Consider the following 8,787-nt stretch of genomic DNA (forward strand, 5'->3'; position numbering starts at 1 on the left):
TACCATGCTCTTGTAATCTAAAATGTGAGGAGGCAATATTGTCTCTTCTTTCTCAAGATGCCTAATGGGTATCTGAAAATTCCTAGCAAGGCGTGCAACATAGATACCTCCAAATATGGGGCCTTTTGTATGATTCAGGGCTAGCCGTTTAGCAACAACGGCACCCATACTAAAAGTATTGTCTCCAAGCAAGGCATGTTGAAGAATGATAATATCAGGAACACTTAAGTTTCCACTATTTCCACGACCAATCAAGCATCTACTAGCAAATATGGCAAACTAACGTAAAACAGGAAAGTGTATGCTAGAGACTTTTACCTCGGAACCCTTCTTTGGCTCCTCTACAGCTATAGTGTTAACAAAGCCATCCACATCTTTACGATGGGGTTCCTCTAATTATCCCTCATAAGGTATCCTACACACCGCGCAAAAATTACGTAAAGACATTTCTCTAAATTCATCATATAAATGAAATGATACTGCAGGCGGTGACTTCTTAGGATAATAATAAAAGTTTTGCACGAAAGTATTAGTGAGTAAGAGATATTGATCAATCCGGTCGTTGATGAAACCGGTGAGGCCTGCAATATCGATCAAAGAATAAAAATCTTCATGAATTCTGGCTTCTTTCAAGAAATCATTGCATGGCCATTCACACGACCGCACTTCCGCTAAGCGAGGAAGATTATACTTGGCTTTTTACTTCTCTTTGGCTTGTTTTTGCTAAGAGCCTTGACTAGAAGAGCCCCTCAAAAATTTCCTTAACATTTTTCTGAAAATTTCTGAAATTTTAGTAACTTCAAAATAAAAGTGAATAAAACTTAACAAGAATGGTAGCAACTACTCCTACAAGTTCCTAGAGCCTATAGTATGCATCAGAATTACTTGGAACCTTATAAATTTAACATGCAAGCTCAAGAACAGGGTCACCAAGGCAGCAAGGATTTGCAATGAATAAAGCACTAGAACAAAAACTAATTGGACCAATGGAGGAGTCATATACCAAGCAACAATCTCCCAAAGCAGTTTTGTGAGTGGAGCTTTGAGCAAGGAGATCTAAAATTGCAGCAAAATGAGCTAGAACTCGTGCTTGATCTGGATGGGGATTTTTTTGGTAGAAGATGAAGTGTGTGGGTGCTGGCATAAGTGGAGGGGAGCCACCAGGGGCCCATGAGACAGGGGGTGCACCCTATAGGGGGGGGGCCTCCACTCTCGTGGCCTTGGGCTTGCCTCTCCTGCAATATTTTTAGTGACTAAAATCCTCAAATATTCCATAAAAATCATACTAAATTTGCAGGGCATTTGGAGCACTTTTATTTTCGGGATATTTTTTTATTGCACGGAAAAATCAGAAAACAGACGGATAATACTAATTTTGCTTTATTATTTTAAATAACAGAAAGTAAAAAGAAAGTACTGAAGGTTGTGCCTTCTAGTTTCATCCATCTCATGATCATCAAAATGAATCCACTAACAAGGTTGATCAAGTCTTGTTAACAAACTCATTCTGAATAACACGGAACCGGAGAAATTTCGAATAACACTAAGTTACCTCAACGGGGATATGAAAATCCCCAACAATAAGAATATCATACTTTTTCTTGACAGTAGGGAGAGGAAATTCAAAACCTCCAATAATGATAGTTGGAACTTTTCCAATAGAATTGATGCTATGAACTTGAGATTGTTTCCTCGGAAAGTGTACCGTATGCTCATTACCATTAACATGAAAAGTGACATTGCCTTTGTTGCAATCAATAACAGCTCCTGCAGTATTCAGAAAAGGTCTACCAAGGATCATAGACATACTATCATCCTCGGGAATATCAAGAATAACAAAGTCCGTTAAGATAGTGAAATTTGCAACCACAACACGCACATCCTCACAAATACCGACAGGTATAGCAGTTGATTTATCAGCCATTTGCAAAGATATTTCCGTAGGTGTCAACTTATTCAATTCAAGTCTACAATATAAAGAGAGAGGCATAACCCTAACACCGGCTCCAAGATCACATAAAGCAGTTCTAACATAGTTTCGTTTAATGGAGCATGGTATAGTCGGTACCCCTGGATCTCCAACTTTCTTGGTATTCCACCCTTAAAGGTGTAATTAGCAAGCATGGTGGAAATTTGAGCTTCCGGTATCTTTCTTTTGTTTGTAATGATATCCTTCATATACTTAGCATAAGGATTTACTATAAGCATATCAGTTAAGCGCATACGTAAGAAAATAGGTCTAATCATTTCAGCAAAGCGCTCAAAATCCTCATCATCCTTTGTATTGGATGGTTTAGGAGGAAAGGGCATGGGTTTCTGAAGCCATGGTTCTCTTTCTCTACCGTGCTTCCTAGCAACAAAATCTCTCTTATCATAACGTTGATTCTTTGATTGTGGGTTATCAAGATCAATAGCAGGTTCAACCTCTACTTCATTGTTTTTGCTAGGTTGAGCATCAACATGAACATTATCATTAACATTATCACTAGGTTCATCTTCATCACCTGATTGTGTCTCAGCATCATAGATAGAAATATCATTGGGATTCTTAGGTGTGTCTACAGTAGGTTCACTAGAAGCATGCAAAGTCCTATCATCTTTCTTTTTCTTCTTTTTGGAAGAACTAGGTGCCTCTAAATTATCTCTCTTTGCTTGATTATCTTAGGGTGGCCTTCAGGATACAAAGGTTCCTGAGTCATTCTACCAGTTCTAGTAGCCACTCTAACAGCAAAGTCATTTTTATTATTTAATTCCTTAAGCAAATCATTTTGAGCTTTGAGTACTTGCTCAGCTTGAGTAGCAACCATAGACGCATATTTTCTAATGAATTGAAGTTCACATTTAACTCTAGCTAAGTTATCGCTCACACATCCTATCTCGAAAGCATTATTCTTTAACTCTCTACCAACATAAGCATTAAAACTTTCTTGTCTAGCCATAAAGTCATCAAATTCATCTAAGCAAGGGCTATGAAATTTAGTAGAGGGGATTTCAACTTTATCATATCTATAGAGAGAATTTACCTTTACTACCTGTGTCTGGTTATCAAGACAATGTGGTTCTTCGGCAGGCGGTATATTAAGACCATGTATTTCTTCAATAGGTGGTACATTCTTAACATCTTCAGCTTTAATACCTTTTTCTTTCATTGATTTCTTTGCCTCTTGCATATCTTCAGGACTGAGAAATAAAATACCTCTCTTCTTCGGAGTGGGTTTAGGAATAGGCTCAGGAGTTGGCTCAATTGGTTCAGGAATTGCCTCAGGAATTGGCTCAGGAAGAGTCCAATTATTTTCATTAGTCAACATATTATTCAATAGTAATTCAGCTTCGTCGACTGTTCTTTCCCTGAACACACAACCAGCACAACTATCCAAGTAGTCCTTGGAAGCATCGATTAGTCCATTATAAAAGATATCAAGTATATCATTTTTCTTGAGAGGATGATCAGGCAAAGCATTAAGTAACCGGAGAAGCCTCCCCAAGCTTGTGGGAGACTCTCTTCTTTGATTTGCACAAAATTATATATTTCCCGCCAGGCAGCTTGTTTCTTATGAGCAGGGAAATATTTAGCAGAGAAGTAATAAATCATATCCTGGGGACTACGCACACAACCAGGAGCAAGAGAATTATATCAAGTCTTAGCATCACCCTTTAGCGAGAATGGAAATATCTTAAGGATATAAAAATAGCGAGATCTTTCGTCATGAGTGAACAGGGTAGCTATATCATTCAACTTGGTAAGATGTGCCACAACAGTTTCAGATTCAAGGCCATAAAAATGATCAGATTCAACTAGAGTAATAATCTCAGGATCAACAGAGAATTCATAATCCTTATCAGTAACACAGATAGGTGAAGTAGCAAAAGCAGGGTCAGGTTTCATTCTAGCATTAAGAGACTGCTGCTTCCATTTAGCTAATAATTTCTTAAGACCATATCTATCATTGCAAGCAAAGATAGCTCTACCAACTTCTTCATTCATAACATAACCCTCAGGAACAACAGGCAATACATAATCATTGGGAGAACTTTCATCATCACTATCATCAATAATAGCATCTTCAGTAATTTCATTCCCCCTAACTCTAGCAAGTTGTTCATCAAGAAATTCACCTAATGGCAAAGTAGTATCACGAACAGAAGTAGTTTCATCATGCATAGCAAAAGTGGCATCATCAATAACATGCGACGTATCAGAATTCATAGCAGTAGTAGGTTTAGGTGTCGTAAGCTTACTCATAATAGAAGGAGAATCTAGTGCAGAGCTAGATGGCAGTTCCTTACCTCCCCTCGTAGTTGAGGGATAAATCTTGGTTTTAGCATCTTTCAAGTTCTTCATAGTGATCAACAAATATAAATCCCAAGTGACTCAGAGAATAGAGCTATGCTCCCTGGCAACGATGCCAGAAATTAGTCTTGATAACCCACAAGTGTAGGGGATCGCAACAGCTTTCGAGGGTAAAGTATTCAACCCAAATTTATTGATTCGACACAAGGGGAGCCAAAGAATATTCTTGAGTATTAGCAGTTGAGTTGTCAATTCAACCACACCTGGATAACTTAGTATCTGCAGCAAAGTAGTATGATAGTAATGGTAACGGTGGCAAAAGTAAAGATAATAGTTTTTGGGTTTTTGTAGTAGTTGTAATAGCAGCAACGGAAATGTAAATAAGAGAAGAACAATATGTGAAAAGCTCGTAGGCAATGGATCAGTGATGGATAATTATGCCGGATGCGATTCCTCATGTAATAGCTATAACATAGGGTGACACAGAACTAGCTCCAGTTCATCAACGTAATGTAGGCATGTATTCCGTAAATAGTCATACGTGCTTATGGAAAAGAACTTGCATGACATCTTTTGTCCTACCCTCCCGTGGCAGCGAGGTCCTAGTGGAAACTAAGGGATATTAAGGCCTCCTTTTAATAGAGAACGGACCAAAGCATTAGCACATAGTGAATACATGAACTCCTCAAACTACGGTCATCACCGAGAAGTATCCTGATTATTGTCACTTCGGGGTTGTCGATCATAACACATAATAGGTGACTATAGACTTGCAAGATAGGATCAAGAACACACATATATTCATGAAAACATAATAGGTACAGATCTGAAATCATGGCACTCGGGCCCTAGTGATAAGCATTAAGCATAGCAAAGTCATAGCAACATCAATCTCAGAACATAGTGGATACTAGGGATCAAACCCTAACAAAACTAACTTGATTACATGGTAAATCTCATCCAACCCATCACCGTCCAGCAAGCCTACAATGGAATTACTCACGCACGGCGGTGAGCATCATGAAATTGGTGATGGAGGATGGTTGATGATGATGACTACCGACGAATCCCCCTCTCCGGAGCCCCGAACGGACTCCAGAGCAGCCCTCCCGAGAGAGATTAGGGCTTGGCGGCGGCTCTGTGTCTTAAAACGCGATGAAAATTTCTCTCTGATTTTTGTCTCCCCGAGACGGAATATATGGAGTTGGAGTTGGGGTCGGTGGAGGTCCAGGGGGCCCACGAGATAGGGGGCGCGCCCTATAGGGGGGGCGCCGCCCTGTCTCGTGGACAGGGTGTGGGCCCCCTGGTGTATTTCTTTCGCCCAGAAATTCTTATTAATTCCAAAAAGTGCCTCCGTGGATTTTCAGGACATTCCGAGAACTTTTCTTTTCTGCACATAAAACAACATCATCGCAGTTCTGCTGAAAACAGCGTCAGTCCGGGTTAGTTTCATTCAAATCATGCAAGTTAGAGTCCAAAACAAGGGCAAAAGTGTTTGGAAAACTTGATACATTGGAGACGTATCAGTGTCAACACATGAGTAGGTGGCTCTCTCTCAGAAAATGGATAGTGGAAGTATAGGAATAATCTGATGGCTTCCCTTACGAATGAGGAGAGGGTGGAGGGGTATATATAGCCTCCACACAAAACCTAACCGTTTCACACAATATACCAAACTCGGTGGGACCGAATCATAAAACTCGGTCGGACCGATTCAGTACATATGTGACCATTAGACATTTTCGGTGGGACCGACATGTCATCTCAGTGGGACCGATATCATTAGGGCTAGGGCATAATGTAATCTCGATTGGACCAATTACACAAACACGGTTGGACCGACTTTGGTAATAAGCTAACCAGAGAGTTGGTCAGGCAAACTCGGTGGGACCGATTCGCTCATCTCAGTGGGACCGAAGTGTTACGAAAAGGAAATAGAGAGTTTGCATTGCAGACTCAGTGAGACTGATCACTTATCTCGGTTAGACCGAAATGTTATGAAGGGAAACAGAGAGTTTGCAACCCCATCTCGGTGAGACCGAGATCCCTATCGGCGAGACCGAAAAGACTAGGGTTTCTGGCAATGGCCATGTCAAATGAACTCGGCGATGGCGGATGAATCAAGTCGGTGGGGCTGAGTTTGACTTTTGGTTTTGGACGTATGTGGATATGAGAAAGTGGTTGAGGGCTTTGGAGCATATCACTAAGCATTTTGAGCAAGCAAGCCATTAAGCAACACCTCATCCCCTTTTAATAGTATTGGCTTTCCTATAGACTCAAGTTGATCTTGGATCACTAAAATGGAAAAGGTAGAGTCCTGAGCTTTGAGCTTGAGCCAATCCTTTGTCCTTAGCATCTAGAAGGGGTTCCACATCTTCTTGTCCATGCCACTCCACTGTTGAACTTATCTGAAATATACTGGATGAAAGTATTAGTCCAATAAGAGATATGTTGACATTAATTACCAAAATCACCCAGGGAGCACTTGTGCTTTCAGAGAGGCATGCCTGAGAACTTTAGGTACATTTTTAATCGGGATCATGTTGAGCCGGAGAACGATGAGAAAATGATATAGAGAGCGCAAGGCATCTCAGCATGAGAACCGAGAATTTCATACCCAGATCCAAGATGATCTATTTGAGCATGAGTGGCATCTCCATAGCACTTCGTAGTTGTGATTTTATCATGCTCTTTAATTCATTTGAACCCTTCCTTGTGTTTGAATTTGAATAATTTAGTTTCTAAACTAAGAATTTGTAATATCCATGAATTGTGTGAAACTTACTTTTTTTTATGTTTGGATTTAATGTGTGTGGAAATATGTAGTTGAAATGTAGTATGTAAGCTAAAATTAGAAATATTTGGCAAAACACATTTACTCTGCTAACTTTGAGTGGGCCGGGTTGTTTAGAAATGATACATTTTTAAGAAGTAAATGTTCTTCATCTAAAGGATACTTAGGTCATATCCACCTCTAATCTGGACAGATGAGGTTCGCATGCATGGCTTGTTAATTGCAGTGTTGCTGTCTTGGCTCTTGACGGAGTACAACAACATGAACTGTGGAAACCCATTTTAATCTCTACTGAAGGTCAATATTGTAAACCTAAGCAAAATTTCAAATTTGAAAGCTGGTGGCTCATGGAAAATGATTTTCATTCTTTTGCTAAGTCTGATTGGATTAGTACTGCTCATAGGCCTTTCTATGATAGAACTTACCATCTTGCAGGATCACTCAAGAAATGGTGTAGAAAGAAAAAATCAATCACACAAGAGCTCAATTCCCTTGAAGAACAAATCAAGCATATTAAAATGCAGCCTTTACAGGTACAAAATCACACCCTTGAGGCTTCTCTGATAAACAGGTATGAGGAAAACATGTTCAAAATCACTGAATATTATAGTCCAAGAGCCAAAAACATTGGGCTACTAAAGGGGACAGAAATACCAGCTACTATCATCATGCTGTCCTTAAGCGTAGAAGAAGGAATCAAATAGTTTCTATCAGGGACAATAACAATATCACTCATTTCAACCTTGATAAAATTGCCCAAACGTTTGTGAACTATTTTAAGGATATTTTCACTTCCAGTAATACTAATGATGGCAGTTCTATGCTCACATTCACCTATATCTCATCATGATTACACCAATAGCACACCAGATAAACAGGAAATTTGGCAAACTTTAAAGTACATGAGAAGGAATGCTTCTCTAGGGCCTGATGGTTTAAATGTGGCCTTCTTCCTGGCTGCCTGGGATTGGATTGGAGATGATGTAGCTTCACTGGTAAGGACTTTCTATGAAACAGGTATCATGCCACCTCACTTGAACAATACCCTAATTGCTTTGATACCTAAAAGATAGTGTCTATTACTCCTGCTGATTTCAGGCCTATTAGTCTCTGTAATGTAGTGTACAAGATTATAGCAAAGACTCTGGCCAATAGGCTTAAGCCTCACCTTCCTAATTATATTCACCCTTCTCAACAGGCCTTTATTGAGGGCAGGAGAATTAGCAATAATATTATCATTTCCCAAGAGACAACCCATTCTTTTTCTTTAAACTCGTGGGGAACTCCAGCTTTTATGCTCAAAATTGATCTTGCAAAAGCTTTTGATCGTCTAGAATGGAGCTTTATTATGGGTGCGCTCGTTCGTATACGGCTTCCTAGTCATTTTATTAAGTTGATTCATGAATGCGTCTCGTTTTTTCTATTATCATTAATGGTCAATCATATGCAAGGTTCAAAAGCTCTAGAGGTATAAGACAGGGATGCCCTATATCCCCTTATCTTTTTATCCTTGCTATAAATGAACTATCCATCTCTTTGCAGGAAGCCATGCCCTTTAATCAGTTGTCGGGCATTTCCCTTGGTCCAAATTGTCCTCCTATCCATTCTTTATGTTTGCAGACGACCTTCTTGTTTGCGGGCAGGCTACATATCAAGAAGCACTCCATATTCGCAATATTATTCAAACTTTTTGCCACAACTC

This window comes from Triticum dicoccoides, chromosome 1B, assembly GCF_002162155.2.
Source record: "Triticum dicoccoides isolate Atlit2015 ecotype Zavitan chromosome 1B, WEW_v2.0, whole genome shotgun sequence".
NCBI lineage: Eukaryota > Viridiplantae > Streptophyta > Magnoliopsida > Poales > Poaceae > Triticum > Triticum dicoccoides.